Below are 19520 nucleotides of genomic sequence, written 5' to 3' on the forward strand. Positions count from 1 at the left end.
ATACTCAGAACTGACTGCAACCGGCCGGAGTGGCCGAGCGGTTCTAGGCGCTACAGTCTGGAACCGCGCGACCGTTACGGTCGCAGGTTCGAATCCTGCTTCGGGCATGGATGTCTGTCATGTCCTTAGGTTAGTTCTAAGTTCTAGTTCTAAGTTCTAGGGGACTGATGACCACAGAAGTTAAGTCCCAGAGTGCTTGGAGCCATTTGAACCATTTGAACTGACTGCAAACCAAGCATCATAAATCAGTAACTCTCATAATTGTTTTTATATTTCTTTCGTTACTGTACTCAAAACTAAGAAACTCATTCACGGACGTTATCGTGCCTCGCCAATGGTCGAGCACACCAAACAAATAAAAAAAATAATGTGTGTATGTGTGTGTGTGAGAGAGAGAGGCAGAAGAGAGAGAGAGTGAGAGAGAGAGAAAGAGACAGAGAGAGATAAAGAGAGAAAATTAAAAAAAAAAATGAGAGAGAGGGTAAAAAATTGATGTAAAGAAATTGAATACCGGTATGTAAGGGAATCTTTCATTAAAATGACACAGCCGCGTGGGATTAGACGAGCGGTCTCAGGCGCTGCAGTCATGGGCTGTGCGGCTGGTCTTGGCGGAGGTTCGATTCCTCCCTCGGGCATGAGTGTGTGTGTTTGTCCTTAGGATAATTTAGGTTAAGTAGTGTGTAAGCTTACGGACTGATGATCTTAGCAGTTAAGTCCCATAAGATTTCACATACATTTGAACATTTGAAAATGACAAATTCCACATCATTACGAAATGTCATATTCATGATCTGTGGAACAAGTATTAATCTAATCTAATCTAATCATATCACATTGCCGACTAGCCGTGAAGAGTCATGAACTACCGAAATTTCGCTAATTTCGGTAATCAAATCTAAACTTGAAAATAAAAGACGACAGACACTAATTTTTGTTCCTGAGCGACAATTGAACCGCACTCCTATCGTCCAGGAATATAGCTTAAGTATCAATTGATTACTCACCAACAGTAAGACGTGTGCGTGTTTGACCAGAAATTGTTGGCAACACATGAACAGACATTAAAAATGCACGTTAATTTTCACTAGCAGGCCGGTGTGCACGTGATAGGGCTTGAAATGAAATTATCAATATTTTTGTACTGGATCATGAATCGGACCTACATACTTACCTTTGGAAGAGACCTAGAGAAGATTGCAGTCTTGGAAAAAGGAACGAAATGATTGAACTATGCTGTTCCGAGAGATTCAGATCCTCAAAAGACGAGATGCGAATTCGAATCACAGTCCAGCACGAAATTTTTCAACGTCTCTAGTTCAATGAAGTACAAGTAAAATAAGAGCCCTGTTACTTTAAATGGCTATCGGTTCATCAAATAAAATAAAATTTTCCTATGTAAGTAAGTTTACTGGCGACAGTATTTGTGTTTACCATGACCTCCACCCAAGTCATTTCCACACCGTAAACCGGCTCTGCCCAGTTCAGAATGAAGGAACGTGATGTTTAATGCGGATTCTGGATTATAACATCTTTCTCTTGAGGTTACCAGAGGTAAAGTAAATCTGTTCGTGCCTCTTAAAAGTAAATACTTGAAACCACGCTTTGCACTTGTGATAGTCCGTCCCACCAGACCAGTGCTGCCTTTCCCAGCCCCAGGAGTGTGCTGTAACGGATGATGTGCTTAGCTTACAAAATTGGTCACGGTGGGAAAAATGCGAGTCTGTTAAATGGTTAAGTAGAAGCAAGCTTCTGTCGCGTAGATTATGCTATTCTCACGTCAGCAGGATGTAAAGACTCTTCTAGGCATCATTACCTCGATGTGAAGCCTTTTTGGAATTTTCATTAATTCAGCAAATTTCTTGGTTCGAGAAAAAAGTGTGAAGTTACCGGATAATTCGATTATTACCGTTATTATTACTAAGATTTTCTTCATACCACTGCTGGAAAACATGTGCTTGAAGATCATTTAAGGCCTTTTGGTTATTATAGAAGTAGTTGCCCAAGAACAGGTTCTTTCCCTGTCTGAATTCTTTTCATGTTAATATCAAACATCAGCAATTACTCGTAGATTACATTAAAACTAAAGTAATTGATGAAGATGTTACTTGATAACAAAAACGCGCTGCCTTTCTTCATTTACTTGCGCCTAGAAATGGCTGTCGAATACTGCACTCCGATATACGTCGCTGTCAGTTATTCCATATGATATGGTTGACGTGACCTGTTTTAAGTTGTGTATGACGGAGAATGTTTTAGAAAATCAATTGTTTTCCTTTGCAATAAACAAAAAGATTTTCATTCTAAGCTTTCCTAGTTCAAAATTTTCGCAATATTAGTTCAAATTTAATATTCGCTTCTATAGCGTAGGAAAGTATTTCACAGTTGCTAAACCCGCATCCGACTCATTGTCCTTACACTTAGTCGCTGACGATAAATTCTAGCTCAGAGTAACACCAGTTTAAGAAACCTAATGTAGCGAAGACTGTTTGCCAGTGCTCTTTCTCACCGGAAAATATGCAATTTACTCATTGGGCTCTATAAGTACACTGTAACAGTAATTTCTGAGTGTATGCAATGCATACGGATTGTAGAATTTAGTGGTGCTCTCTCTTCCACTTCTGTATACAATATGCCTGACCTAAACGGGCCCTTTATCATTACAGGCCCTGGGCGGTCCAACATTATACTGACAACCTCACTGTTCGTTTTACCTGATTTTGTAATCATTTAAAGAAAATAACATGACCTTCCAGTGGGAGACATTTCGTCCCCCTTTTCCTTCTGTGAAATTTGTCAGTAAGCATTTTGCCTTCCAACCAGCGAAATGCGGCGGAGTACGGCCGGTAAACAATTCACAAACCACGATTTAGTGCTGTTAAAACGATTTCTTTAAACATTGGCTTAGCTGAAGGAATTTAGTTTCTTCTTAAATCGTCTTATGCAGCAACGTTCACAGATATCTCAAATAGGAAAAGCTCTTTATCCAGGTACGAAGGTTGTAAAACAAACTTCCCACAGTTTGTGTCACGTTGATTTTTTCGTCTGATAACACTAAGTAAGTATTTTGTCTAAGAGGTATCACAAGTAGAATTCCTGTAGCTGTGGGAATCATTGGTTGAAAACGAGTTTGACACCAGTGGGAATAGCACTGCTAAATATTCAAAATGATTGTCAACCTAAGTTGAGTTCATCTACAAATTGAGGCGTATTTATAATATTGAAGCTAGACTGTATATCCTTGTCTTCCTTGCGTGGGCATCGGTAGGCGTTTACACACACGTATACGATTGTAATCCCCAAAGTATGGTCTCCTAAGGGGCACGCAAGTGCCAACGCAGGCACAAACGAGAAATCCTTAATTTTAATGCCAAGCAGAAACCATAGTAGTAGCTGCATGGTGGCAAAGTGATAGAGAGCAACACTCTGTTTATGAAGGTCTCGGGTTCAATCCCTCATCCCGCCCACGATTTTTATGTGCCATTTTACACTTATTTTCCGTTGGGCACTGTTTGTTGATGTGAAAAATGTCGAGTTGCACTGTGGTCCGAAAGCCACGTTAAACTGTAGGTTCCCCTATTAACTGGCTAGGTAAGTCAACTCAAAGGTCGGATGAAGGCAAAGGCATACCACCTCTAACAAGACTGTGCCTATTAAAGCACTGTGGTGTTCAAACCACTCTTCCGACTGATGACTGCTTTACTTTCTATGGGTTCCAAAATTAATTATCTTCGGGTTATTAACATTTTTGTGCTTTCATGGTGTAGCTTTGATACAAGTAAACGTAAGTAACCGGCCGAGCACTGTCACCGTTCGAGTTGTCAAGGTGGTAGACGAGGATGCTGTCGACCCCAGTTACAGTCTTGGTCATGGCTATGTTTCAGTCGAATACCTCTATGTGACTTTCTGCGTATTTCAAGATATACTTTTATACATTTGGTACGCGTCCAAATTTATATCCGATAGAGTTGTATTTAGCAACATGAATGAGATATGTTTTCCGTGCAATATATCGGACAACACGTCAGTGCAGCGAGATTTCGTTTGTGTGTTGCACATCGTGCAAGAAATATTTGCATTTTGCTTGTTTCTGTGATAGCTTTAACCCTACTGAATGCGAGCAAGCTCACGAATAGACAGTCAGTAAATGGAATTACGCAATAATACACTTCAAAGTTGTATTTTTGCATTATGTTTCCCAATGAAAGTAACTGTAAACGGGTTATATGCCTACCTGCTTATTATTCGCGTTTCTCGATGCTTGACTCAAAAAATAAAAATAAAGAGAGAGAGAGAGAGAGAGAGAGACAGAGAGAAAACACAAATGTATTTCAAATATCAGCTTGGGGACGCCATGTTCATCTCGTGATGTAAAGCAAGGATAGTTGATAGGTAATATCTCGTTGTACTAACGATATGTATGGCGACAGGGTCCTTTCTTTTCTCTCTGCAAACAACCAGAACAGAATTCAGTATCAAAGTGGTAAGAACACCTATGCAGTGGGCCAATTAAACACTCAACCTTTCTTGGTTATTTTGTTAATCGTCTGTAATGCAGTAAACTTCCTTGATTACTGATTTGTTATTACTACCATTTTTATTGTTATTCGTTACCTCATAACAGTTTTCCTATCACTCACTGCTGCCGATGCACGTAACGAATGGATCAGGGTGAATGGAATGTGGGATGTTTTGTCACGGAGAATATACACATTTATCTCGGCGTCTTGTGTCAGGGTAATATGAAAATCTCAATAAGAAAAGACGACAACGGGATGCCGGTGATGCAGGCAATAACACCCAACTATTTCTGTCGACTTAACACGATAACTACAGACAAATTGGCGTCTCACTGTATCTTGATTATAATTCGTTAGCCTTCTTGCGACCTCGTTTTAATACCTCGTGGGACCAGGCATAATATTTTGCTTTTTGAACACTGAACAATAACACACAAAGATAGTAGATGGAAGGATACAAAGAAACAAACAGACTCATGGGTGTGGATCCAGTTCATCACTAGAAGCCCAAACAAGAGGGAAACATTACGAAAGCAATGAATCCACTGGTTAGTATGCATTATTTGTACAGATCTGAAGACGAAAATACGCAGATCTACACAGTGCCCGCATCTGCACTCTAGTTTCTGTCTTAATGGGCATAATTTTTAGTTTCTTCTTTTCTGAATTTTCAAATGAATTGAGTATTATGTGGTACAGAATAATTCTTACAGTTTCCATTCGTACCAACATTTTTCTACATTCTCGTGCAGTTCGTGATATTCTACTTGTATGATCACAAGACAGCACATAGATGCAATCGATTTCGAGGCGCAAAGTGTTTGTGATCTTACTTTTCGTGACACATGGGCAAAGTTGATTTCCAAAGACTTTTTATTGTACTGAAATAATCTTTTGTCACAAAGTAACAAGGTAAGTGTTTTATTCGTATATATTTTGTGGGAAACTGTAATCGTGATGGAAGATTACACACCTGAATGTTTGACACAGCTGGTTGGAGAAAACGCTGCATATTAACCAAACCCCGCGCCTCCTCTCCGTATCCTCCTATGACATGAGCACGGGATTCTCCTCCCATAACGCTACAGAGCTGTTCCTAGCACAGTTGAGAATTGGCAACATTGTCACATATTGGTTCATATGGTACTGAAATGACTCGCTAATTTTACTTGATATTCCCTTTCCATTTGAATGACTCGTGCTATATAATACTCATATAATCTAAGACACTGAGACAGAAAATTCAATTTTTTGGCTAAAGAAATTCAATTCTTCACGTAAGTGGCAACTTTTATTATCTTTCACGATGCATTATGAGGCTGAGCGACCAACACCATGATGAGAGTGGCGTGCTGGCAGCAGTGTGTCTGTAGCCCCTTGGTACCACCCATGCCTCATGTCGCAACAGTTCAAGGAATCGTCAATTCTAACTGTGGTAGGGGCCGGCTTGTGCGAGCTTTTTTTTCTGATTTATTTGATGGGGCTGCGAATTTCCAGAAAAAATTCTGTAACGAAATCAGGAGAAAACCTTTACAAATCAAGTCCTCTTGGTAGCTCGACACAGTAAGTTCTGTTAATGGTCGTAGATCGCAGCTTTCTGACTGCCAAGCTGCTTCACAATACAAGCGTCTCTGAAGAAATTCGAATCGACCATCAATGATACGAAATTCAGTACTGTTCTTCACCTAAGACTCACATGCCAGGGTGTTAAGTATGAAGGAAAGGAACCTCTTGGCTACTACAGGGCCTCTATACTAAATTTCCACAGTAGCAATTAGGAACTCTCTGCAGACATTTGATAACAGCGGCTCAAGGAACTTACTTTTTCTCTGCGTAGCGTCAAATATGGGCAATTTTGTCGCATTAAATCCAATTGAATATTTTATCACTTTTGAACAGCGTTCACTTCTCCATTATTTAATGTATGGACCTCAAAACAAGCAATTTGCCTTAGTAGCTATAGAGCAGGTTCTCAAAAGTATTGACACATTTTATCACTTTTGAACAGCGTTCACTTCTCCATTATTTAATGTATGGACCTCAAAACAAGCAATTTGCCTTAGTAGCTATAGAGCAGGTTCTCAAAAGTATTGACACAATGTTTCACATCCATTTACCATAGGGAATCAAAGAAAGAAGCCAAACACATTACATTGCATTTACTCTCTGCGCCTTGACTAACACATATGAATCCATAACAAAAATAAATTATTTGAAGGATCTCCTGTGAAAGGAAAAAGAACAGGATGTGATACTTCAATTATAGTGCACTGGATCAGAAACAATGAAATTAATTGTGTGCCACATTGATGTGTTGCATACTAGTGTTATAAAATACTCATCAAATAAAAACGGTTTTGTGCCTCCATTGCTATCGAGTGTGAAACACAAATAGTAGACAGATTTTATGGGTCACCACTCAACAATATTAAAGCTTTTACACCATCAAGAGTGAGGAGTGGAGCAGATGTCTGCAGAAGGCGAGGCAGCACTGTGCCTCAGCCCCCAGCAACAAACGGGTCCCAAAGAACTCAAGACGCATGCGGTGTTCAGAGGCAGATGGTCGGCCAAGAAATTTCTCGCTAAAATATTGTTGAACCAAACTGTTATTACCAATGTGACAGAAAGCGAAATATATTGTAGATTCCCTTGAATTATACTCATAGCTCCAGCACCGAGAGGAAAGGGCCGATAAAAATTTAGTCGACATGTGCTTTTGATTACAAGACGTCGTATTTGCTAGTCTCTCATTTTACCTCAAGACTAGGTGGTAGAAAAGAGTGAGGTACTCAGACTGCAGTCCAGAGTTCCTCCGGGAAGTGCAGCAGTCTACAATGTTGCCAGATCGAGCATATTGCCGAATATAGAATTCAGAGGGGAGCACGACTGTATTGCCCACCTTATGTGAACGACTTCTCTAAGAATGTATCTACATCACATATTGCATGCTTAAGTACCAGAAGAATTAAAAAAAACAAAATTAGTTTATGAGAGCAACATTAACTATAGCGTTCTAAGTATTCATTGTATTGTATACGTGTGTGTCAATGCCATCCAATGGCCACTCAAGGAAGACAAGAATACACAGTCTAGCTTCAATATGATAAATATACCTCAGTTTGTGGATGAACTCAGACTTAGATTGATAATCATTTTGAATATTTAGCAGTGCTATTCCCACTGTAGGAACACTACTTGTGATACCTCTTAGACAAAATACGCAGTGCTATCAGACAAAAAGATCAACCTGACACAAACTGTGGGAAGATTGTTTTACAACCTTTGTACCGGGATAAAGAGCTTACCTATTTGAGATATCTGTGAACGTTGTTGCATAAGACGATTTAAGAAGAAACTAAATAGCTTCAGCTAAGCCAATGTTTAAAGAAATGGTTTTAACAGCACTAAATCGTGGTTTGTGAATTGTTTACCGGCCGTACTCCGCCGCATTTCGTTGGTTGGAAGGCAAAACGCTTACTGACAAATTTCACAGAAGGAAAAGGGGGACGAAATGTCTCCCACTGGTAGGTAATGTAATTTTCTTTAAATGATTACAAAATCAGGTAAAACGAACAGTGAGGTTGTCAGTATAATGTTGGACCGCCCAGGGCCTGTAATGATAAAGGGCCCGTTTAGGTCATGCATATTGTATACAGAAGTGGAAGAGAGAGCACCACTAAATTCTACAATCCGTATGCATTGCATACACTCAGAAATTACTGTTACAGTGTACTTATAGAGCCCAATGAGTAAATTGCATATTTTCCGGTGAAAAAGAGCACTGGCAATCAGTCTTCGCTACATTAGGTTACTTAAACTGGTGTTACTCTGAGCTAGAATTTATCGTCAGCGACTAAGTGTAAGGACAATGAGTCGGATGCGGGTTTAGCAACTGTGGAATACTTTCCTACATTATAGTAGCGAATATTAAATTTGCACTAATATTGCGAAAATTTTGAACTAGGAAAGCTTAGAATGAAAATCTTTTTGTTTATCGCAAAGGAAAACAATTGATTTTCTAAAATATTCTCCGTCATACACAACTTGAAACAGGTCACGTCAGCCAAATCATATGGAAGAACTGACGGCGACGTATATCGGAATGCAGTATTCGACAGCCATTTCTAGGCGCAAGTAAATGAAGAAAGGCAGCGCGTTTTTGTTATCAAGTAACATCTTCATTAATTACTTTAGTTTTAATGTAATCTACGAGTAGTTGCTGATGTTTGATATTAACATGAAAAGGATTCAGACAGGGAAAGAACCTGTGTTTGGGCAACTACTTCTATAATAACCAAAAGGCCTTAAATGATCTTCAAGCACACGTGTTCCAGCAGCGGTATGAAGAAAATCCTAGTAATAATGAGGGTAATAATCGAATTATCCGGTAACTTCACGCTTCACAGTGGATTTTCTCGAACTAACAAAAATTTCCTGAGTTTGTGAAAATTTCAAAATGGTTTCACATCGAGGCTATGATGCCTAGAAGAGCCCTTACATCCTGCTGACATGAGAATAGCATAATCTCCAAGTCAGAAGCTGCTTCTACTTAAGCATTTAACAGACTCGCATTTTTTCCGCCGTGACCAATTTTGTAAGCTAAGCACATCATCCGTTACAGCACACTCCTGGGGCTGGGAAAGGCAGCACTGGTCTGGTGGGACGGACTATCACAAGTGCAATGCGTGGTTTCAAGTATTTACTTTTAAGAGGCACGAACAGATTTACTTTACCTCTGGTAACATCAAGACAAAGGTGTTATAATCCAGAATCCGCATTAAACATCACGTTCCTTCATTCTGAACTGGCAGAGCCGGTTTGCGTTGGGAAATGACATAGGTGGAGGTCTTGGTAAACACAAATACTGTCGCCAGTAAACTTACTTACATAGGAAAATTTTATTTTATTTGATGAACCGATAGCCGTTTAAAGGAACAGGGCTCTTATTTTACTTGTACTCGATTGAACTAGAGGCGTTGAAAAATTTGGTGCTGGACTGTGATTCGAATTCGTATCTCGTCTTTTGAGGATCTGAATCTCTCAGAACAGCATAGTTCAATCATTTCGTTCCTTTTTCCAAGACTGCAATCTTCTCTAGGTCTCTTCCAAAGGTAAGTATGTAGGTCCGATTCATGATCCAGTACAAAAATATTGATAATTTCATTTCAAGCCCTATCACGTGCACACCGACCTGCTAGTGAAAATTAACGTGCATTTTTAATGTCTGTTCATGTGTTGCCAACAATTTCTGGTCAAACACGCACACGTCTTACTGTTGGTGAGTAAGCAATTGATACTTAAGCTATATTCCTGGACGATAGGAGTGCGGTTCAATTGTCGCTCAGGCACAAAAATTTGTATCCTTATTTTAGGTTCAAACACTTAGCAGCTGGTAAGAAAAACCGATGCGTAACAGTTGATTTTACTTAGTTAACAATCCGATTACGTGTTGGGTTCGTATCTCCGTCACAGAACTTCACATTATGCGCTTCATCTTTAAATGCATACACACTTTGTTGCTTGTGAATGGAGGTATATCAGACATCTTTCGTCGTTAGTTAACAGGGATGAAAGGGTCTTGATAGGAGTCTCGGTTTATTACAAAAACTGTCGTCTTTTATTTTCAGGTTTACATTTGGTTACTGAAATTAGCGAAAATTTTGGTAATTCATGACTCTTCACGGCTAGTCAGCAATATGATATGATTAGATTAGATTAGATTAATACTTGTTCCATAGATCATGAATACGACATTTCGTAATGATGTGGAGTGGGTCATTTTCAAATGTTCAAATGTATGTGAAATCTTATGGGACTTAACTGCTAAAGTCATGAGTCCCTAAGCTTACACACTACTTAACCTAAATTATCCTAAGGACAAACACACACACCCATGCCCGAGGGAGGGCTCGTACCTCCTCCAGGACTAGCCGCACAGTCCATGACTGCAGCGCCTGAGACCGCTCGGCTAATCCCGCGCGGCTGTGTCATTTTAATGAAAGATTCCTTGCATACCGGTATTCAATTTCTTTACATCATTTTTTACCCTCTCTCTCATTCTTTTTTAATTTTCTCTCTTTCTCTCTCTCTCTTTCTCTCTTCTCCCTCTCTCTCTCTCTCACACACACACACACACACACACACACACACACACACACACATACACGCATTTTTTTTATTTGTTTGGTGTGCTCGACTATTGGCGAGGCACGATAACGTCCGTGAATGAGTTTCTTAGTTTTGAGTATAGTTACGAAAGAAATATAAAAACAACTATGAGAGTTACTGATTTATGATGCTTGATTTGCAGTCAGTTCTGAGTATTATTAATAACTACGCTCCAGTCCCTAAACCAAGTTACAGAAATGCGAATCAGACGCATTACGTATTCTAGGCCATAGCAGCTGCGTCTTTGAAATGACAACTATGGTCACTTCCCAGCCCACTGTAGGATCACATCGGTTCGTCTTCTTCCTGCTGGTACTGTAACTGAGATTTGGCAACAAGGCAACGTATGTTTGGCAACTCTGTGATCGACGAGTTACTTCCTGGTGTGCACGGAATTAAACCTTAAAGTTCACCTGATTTTTCCTGTAATTTCCAGTGAATAATCTGAGCTATTATCACTTGAGGTGTACAAAAGATTGTAAATTTATGGTTTTCAGACCAGGAAAGCCGTTGCACGTGGAAATCGCTACTAATCTCGTCCTTTAAATAGCGGTCTACGAGTTCTAGCCACTATTGGCTGCGTAAGAAGCTGCAACAAATACCCGGTCGTTAGCTCTCTGGGGACGTGCTGACCTATGAGAAAGGGTCTGTTATGGCTTGCTGTTCCAGTCTCGCAGACTGTAACGTTTTTGTCCCTTCTGTGAAAGAGCTACAAGCAGTCAGATCAAACATCGATAAGGAAATCGCAAGAAAATACTTTCAGCTCATAGTGCAATGGTGAAAATCTTACAATGCTGCACAACAGGTAACGTCTCTTTCCGCTGCTGACAAGCTAATTTTGGGTTTCTAGGAATGCATAACTTTATTTATGAAATGCCACATTTGCATACCTGTTGAGTATGACACAGCATACCAATTAAACACAGACCCAATCGAAATCTAAGTGAGTAGTATTTTACTAATTCGAGCCAATAGAGGCACGCTTGTGTACAGATACTCAGTTTTATTAAAACAGACTTTCGTCGTAAGTTTATCGTGGTTACTTTTATTTCATGTCTCATAATACAGTGCACAATTTTCGTAAGGTTTCTTTTAATGTTCTTAACACAATACTAAACATGAGAGAGAAATTAATCATCAACGATATACGGGAATTATCTGATGTTATCTATAACGGTCTCACAATGCACATGCAGTTTATTGATTACATGCGTGTAGAAAACTTGTTCTGAGTTAAGCTGTCAAACATGGTTTAAAGAAGAAGAAAATGCCTCTACCAGACGACAGCCAATGTAGAAAATACAAAATACAAAAGCTCCGAGATGCATCTGCTGCTTGGCTGTCTATTAAACCTGAAAAGAACTAAAGAACGTTAGTCCTTTTTCCACATGCGACTATTTTGGGTTGAGAAGTGAAGGGAATTATGTTCGAAGTTCCATTAAATTGATAACTTCAGCAGACAGCTGAATTGCGTTTTAAAAAATGTAGCATCGAATGTAACAGAACTCGCGACGGATAATCTACGCTTACCGTTACGCTACCAGCAGTCATGTAGATACAGTAGCTCCAGAAGTCAACAACAGTTCCTCCAGAACGCAATAGACTAGCTCAAATTGAAAGTAACATTTCCTATTTAAATTTCTGCATCCTACTCTGTTGGTAGTTAAGTGATTTTATTTCGGTGATTACGAAATAGAGCCGTATGAATGCACTGGTTAGCCGAGGCAGCTAGTTCATGGCGATTCGGTCAACCAAGTAAATGAATGTACTTAACATGCTGCAAACCACTACAGGGAGCCTGTGTGTCATAATTCTCATCTAGTGTGCCGCAACAGTGTTACTTCTCTACCAAGTAGACGTTAGGTTGAAACACAATAAAGTCAGGAGGGGCGAAATGTGGGATCTCTACCATCAGTAACCTTTCTTATACTAGTTATTTATTTCTAGTGACGAAACAGACGCTATGAAGGGTCACAGGACGCTTATTCCATCTTTTATTTGAGCTTCTGTATGTCGATAAAATTGGTTCTGGACTGGAAATGCAACTCAGACCGCCCTTAACGCGGAATTTGATCCCTTCGTGACAATACAGCTCGACTACTATTTGTTGTTTGTTCAAAACTGCAGATTCCTCAACATCTCCACATATTACGCGTGAATAGGTTCTAATCCTGACCCGGCACTAAAGTTTTCATTGTGTATTATCAAGGCTCTAGCATGAGAACGCCTATCTGTTGGTGAATAATAATTTTGATTTTTAATGCATTTTCATTCGTTGTCAACACTAACGATATCTGACGTTTTTGACTCCCAGTGAGACACAGAACTATTTGAGAGACCACTGTAAATTCAAGGATGTTATCCCGAGCTGCTGGTGGAGAAACATTCGGTAGCTGACATCTCTTTGTGTATAGTCAACAACGATATGTGTGGGGTTCGAGTCCCAGTCAGCACTGAACTCTTCGTCATATTATTTCTAGTTCAAACATGCTCACATGTCGCTGCTAGTGTAACAAACCCATATTTAACGTTCGTTTTCTCTAGAATATAACAGCGATAAGTGCTCGACTGGAGTCCTGGGAAGGAAAAAAGTAATGTTTCGTCTCGTCATTTCAGTTAGAACATCTAGCTACTGCCGAGAAATTCCGATATCACAGTTGATTGTGCTTCGATAACAATCCGATTAGGTTCTGGGTTCGAATCCCTGTCCAACACAAAGCTTTACCTCACGGCATTTCAAGTAAGTTACTTGTGAAGAAGCAATATTTAACATCTCTCGTAGTTCGTTAACAAGGACAATCGATGCTGGGTAGGAATTCGCGTCCGTTAAAAATGTTTACGTTATGTAATTTAAAGTTGATATTTGCTAACTGATACTGTCTAAAATCGAGGTATATCACTCTCTATATGCCTAGTCGGGAATGACTCAGTTTCCGTCGGTCACGGAATCTTAGTCTGCATGACCTGGGTTTGAATCCATATGCAGAACGAGGCGGTTCGTCGTGTCATTTGAAGTTCATACATATTCTCAACTAGCTGCTAGTGAATAACGTAAAATTTTAATATCATTTTGTGTTAAATAACAAGTATGGTATTTTACTTTGAAGAGTAAATCATGAATACGACGAACTTACTACGTGCATTACCTATCTGACGTAGTAGTGAGAGTGGTAACATTTCAGGTATATCATTTATTGCAATAAATGTGAGCTTACAAGCCTTAAGGACAGTCTTATCAGCTCTAATGTCTCCCCTGTACGGGAATATACATAATAAATGTACGAGCGCAGGTTGTAAATATATGGTTGACCAGATATGCAAGTTTGGGTCTCGAAGTGGGTCGTGCACGGATAGCCTTATGGTACCGGCACGGTAGCTTAGCGTGTTCGGTCACAGGGCTGAAAAAAAAAAAAAAACTGAGTGAAGGAATCAAACATGAACTTGAACGGTTGTCATGTGATGTCCACCACGATCAATAACGAACAAAATAAAAAAGATGCTAAGACGACCGCGGGCGACAAGCGGGAAATTCCGATTCGAGTCCCGCCCCGGCACAAATTTTCATTGGCGTCATTCCATTATAAAGCTGATGATTGTCCATATTTGCAACTGCGAATATACTTCATTGTACCTCATTTTTTTTTCCCCACCGTGTACAGTCATTGTGCTAGCTGTAGTACTTGCTGATTTCGTGTGCTTTTTTACAACCACCCTCCGCAATGCACGACGGTGCCCGTCCATCAGTACATCATGTCTACCTGGTTTTGGTTTAGCTGTGGTTCTTTCTATTTCGTCGAACGATACCGCCCGATTGCCGTGTCATGCTCAGCCGACAGGCGTCAGTGGATGCGGATATGAAGGGGCGTGCAGTCAGAACACCGCTCTTGTTCCTCATCATCAGGAGTCGACTAGGGCAGCTTACGAAGGGTTGATATGTCCCTCATGGACTAGTTACTCAGGTGAAATCCAATGACTGGTCGACATTCGAACTGACCGAGCCATCCTGATGTTACTGTTTCTCTACTGAAAAAAAAAAAAAACAAAAAAAAAAAAAAAACGAGTCCGGCCGTAATGACCGAGCGGTTCTAGGCGCTACGGTCTGGAACCGCGCGACCGCTACGGTCGCAGGTTTGAATCCTGCCTCAGGATGTGTGTGATGTCCTTAGGTTAGTTAGGTTTAAGTAGTTCTAAGTTCTAGGGGACTGATGACCACAGCAGTTAAGTCCTATAGTGCTCAGAGCCACTTGAACCATTTTGAAAAAACAACTATACTCTCCGCCACCTTTTATACTGGCGGGTCCGCCAGATGTCAATTTCACATTACATAGTGGTGTCTGGATACTTTTGATCAGATAGTGTATATGGATCTACTGGACATTCCTCACCAAAAACTGATTCTTGGACTTTCGTTAATGAATATTCTCGTAACAGCTAACTCTGCCTTATTTCTTTAAGACTCTCTCGTGGATCAAATCAATTTGCGGCCATTTCTGCTGACCTCCTGCCTACAGATTCGAAAGAAGGAGGGAACAAAGTTTATGGTTTAACTTCCCGTAACGGAGAGTCACAGGCTCGAAATGGGGAATGATGGTGAACAAAATCAGTTGTCTCTTTTTCAAACGAATCTTCCCGATATTTGCCGTAGGCTGCTTTAGGAAATCTGTACTTGAACCGCCGTCCTACGGAACTGGAATCCAGTGTCTTATTACTGAGTCATATCGATGTGTTTTAGATTTGCAGTTCCCTGTTACTTGAACCAATTTGTATTTACCCTTACACGCTTAAAATATTTCCAGATTGTTTCTGTGAAGCAGTTATATTCTTGACGAGTTTTCGTTTCTAGAAGCACACCATTTGCTTTACTCGTGTGGCTATGTGATTCTTGTGTGTCATGTCACTATAAATTTTTACTCGCAGGTATTTGTCTACTTGCATTATTCGCTACTATGATAGCAGATACTGCACTCATACGAAGAAACTCCTATGTTATGGACTATGACCCGTTGGGAAATATCGAGTCAGATCTAAATAATATATCCGTTCAGTTTTCGCCGTTAAGATCTACCTTAAACTAACTTACGCTAAGAACAACACATACACTCATGCCCGAGGGAGGACTCGAACCTCCGACGGGGGGAGCCGCGCGGACCGTTACAAGACGCAGCTGTGGAAATATAGTCTCAATTATGCGACTGGATTCGTGATATCCTGTCAGAGAGATCACAGTTCGTAGTAACTGACGAGAAGTCATCGAGTAAAACTGAAATGATTTCTGGCGTTACCCGTGGTAGTGTTATAAGCTCTCTGCTGTTCCTTATCTATATAAATGAGTAAGGAGACAATCTTGACCCTAAACAATGAAAAGTGAGAGGTCGTCCGAAAAATACTAAAAGGAGTCCGTTGAACTTCGCTTACACGTTAAATCAGTCAAGTCTAAAGCCCTCAAGTTCAACTAAATACCTAGGAATTACAATTACGAACAACTTAAATTGGAAAGAACACATAAAAATGTTGTGGGGAAGGCAAATCAAAGACGGAGCCTTTTTTGGCAGAACACTTAGAAAACGTAACAAATCTACTAAAAGGACTGCCTACACTACGCTTGTCCGTCTCTTTTGAAGTACTGCTGCACGGTCTGTGATCCTTACCAGATAGGATTAATGGAGTCGAGAAAGCTCAAAGAAGAGCAGCACGTTTTATATTATCGCGAAATAAGGGAGAGAGTGTCACAGACATGATACAGGATTTGGGATGGACATCATTAAAACAAAGACTTTTTTCGTTGTGGCAAAACCTTTTCACGAAATTTCAATCGGAAACTTTCGCCTCCGAATGCGAAAATATTCTTTTGACGCCGACCTACACGGTGAGAAACGCTCATCATAATAAAATAAGTGAAATCAGAGCTCGCACGGAAAGATATAGATGTTCGTGTTTTCCGCGCACTGTTTGAGATTGGAGTAATAGAGAATTACTGTGAAGGTAGTTCGATGAGCCATGAGTAGCCATGTAGATGTCGATGTAAAAGGAAATGTACTCTAGTGGCCGTTCTACCTGTCACAAAGAATATTCCACTCTAATCATTCACATACTCGCCGAAGGTTGTACGTTATGAAGTTACATCCAACCATGTGTTCTGGGTGCCTCACTATTTTGGTAAGGCAGTGTGTGCATACCGGATGGTTATAAATAAACTTTCCCTATTTAACACGTTATAACACGGAAACTATTTACCATACGAGTTCCAAACTTGGTAACATTAATGTCCAGAGTATGGGGTGCATGATTTCCATGTGTCAGAGCGCCACCGTCCAGTTCTAACTATGGCCACCAGATGCCAGGATCAGTCATCGTGATTCATAGACTCACACGCTTGATCAGTCGTAGAGCACTTGTTGACGTGTCAACATAACCTTGGACAAAATGAGCAGGGCATTATTGGTGAAGCCCTATTATCAAAACAACAGTAATACTGCAGCTGCACTTCGAGAATATCGCTGGCTGAAAGGATTACGTAAGGGTCTTCTTTCTCCACCTGCTGCGCGGAGCATGATGACGAAGTCCGAATCAACTGGAGAACTGAGCGTCACTCCGGGGTGAGGCCGACGACCGGTTGCACCACAGGTGGTTCATAAAATCGCTGTTGCTATGGCAGACAACGCTGCGCGCGATTCCGGAGAGTCAGGCAGTGCGCGTGCTGTGTCACGACAGTTGAGTCACTCTCAAATGGTACCCGTACAAGATCCATATCGTACAGCAGCTTGCACCACAGGACGCACAAAGACGTGTTCACTTTGCTCTCCACTTTCTCGCAAGGATTGAAGTTGACGAGGGCTGGCTCTGGACCATACTATAGACAGACGAAGCTCATTTTTCTCTGAGGGGGGAAGTGAACACACAGAATTGGGAATCTTCATCTCCAGTCACTGTGTGTGAAGTTCCTCTGTATGGTGAATGTGTCACCGTATGGTGTGGCTTCACGGGTACATTCATCATTGGCCCATTCTTTTTTAAACAGGTTGCAGCTCAAGGACCAAAGACGTGCAGCGTGACTGGCCAGCGTTACTGCGATATGCTTTGCCAGTATGTCATACTCGCCCTACAGGGCAGATCCGTATTGAACCCAACAGTGTTGATGCAAGATGGGACCCCACGGCATATTGCTCATGAAGTTGATCTGCTTTTTTGAAACACATTTGGAAAAGATGGAATTATCACTCAATCGTTTCCAAATGCTTGGACGGTACGATCACCTGATCTCACTCCTTGTGATTTCTGGTTGTTGGGCTACCTAAAGGACAGGGTTTACCAGGGGAACATTCACACATGTGCTGATCTGAAGCGCAGGATATCAAGAGACGTAGCCAGCATACCAACAGACATGCTTCGTTCTGCTGTGCAGGATGTAATCCCTCGCTTTCAGACTCTTCTGGATACTGATGGCGCCATATTGAGCCCATTTTGTAGCAGTAAAGGTAACGGTATATAATTGTATGATGTACCATAGCAGCACGTTAAAAATGTTTCAGTTGAATCGATGCTGCATTATCTCTCTTCCCCATGTCCTTGTCATTAACGCTACCAAGTTTGGTACTTGTACAGTAATTAGTTTCCGTGTTTTAACGTGTTAAACAGGGAAAGTTTAATTATAACTACCCAGTATTGTACTGAAAATACCTACACACCAGTCAACCATATGCGCGGTGTGCTTTGTTTAGGAACAAACTTACTCAATTCACTAACGATACTTACAGTTGACAATAATAATGCCCACTTTACTCTTTGTCAACCATATGCGCGGTGTGCTTTGTTTAGGAACAAACTTACTCCATTCACTAACGATACTTACAGTTGACAATAATAATGCCCACTTTACTCTTTGTCAACCATATGCGCGGTGTGCTTTGTTTAGGAACAAACTTACTCCATTCACTAACGATACTTACAGTTGACAATAATAATGCCCACTTTACTCTTTGTCAACCATATGCGCGGTGTGCTTTGTTTAGGAACAAACTTACTCCATTCACTAACGATACTTACAGTTGACAATAATATTGCCCACTTTACTCTTTGTCATGAAGCTTGCATTTGGTACTGCTCGGTCCTGTCTCGGGTTTGTTTTTCTGGCAGTGTTAGTTGTAGGTTAATAAGAATACACAATAGTATGAATAGGTTCACTAATGAAGAGGTGGCCGACATGCACCTCCTCATGGGTAAACTGCAATGGAAGAGTAGCACAGGGACACTGTATTGAGAGGTTCCCACAGCAACGGCAGCCACATCACAGTACTTTTCCATCTGTCTGAAAGTTTTGTGCTTCACGTTTTGGCGACTGCATACACTGATCAGCCAGAACACTTATGACCACATACCTAATAGCCGATAAGTCCACCTCTGGCACGAATAACAGTGGCGACGCATCTTGGTATGGAAGCAATGAGGCCTTGTTAGGTCGCTAGTGGGAGATGGCGATACATCTGTATACGCAAGTCCCTAATTCCCGTCAATTCGGGGGAGGGGGGGGGGGATGAGCTCTGACGCCACGCTCAGTCAGATCCCAGATTTGTCCAGTCGCATTCAGCTGTGGCGTCTTGGGGGGGGCCAGTACATCAACTGGAACTCGTCACCGTGTTCCTAGATCCACTTCATCACAATCCTGCCGTTGTGACATGGCGCGTTATCTTCTTGAAAAATGCCACTGCCGTCGGGAAAGATGATCGTCATGAAGGGGTGTACGTGGTCTGCAACCAGTGTACGATACACCTTGGCCGTCATGGTGCCTTGAACGAACTCCACTGACTCCATGGATGCCACATTTCACACCTGCCAGAA

This window comes from Schistocerca piceifrons, chromosome X (genome assembly GCF_021461385.2).
Source record: "Schistocerca piceifrons isolate TAMUIC-IGC-003096 chromosome X, iqSchPice1.1, whole genome shotgun sequence".
NCBI lineage: Eukaryota > Metazoa > Arthropoda > Insecta > Orthoptera > Acrididae > Schistocerca > Schistocerca piceifrons.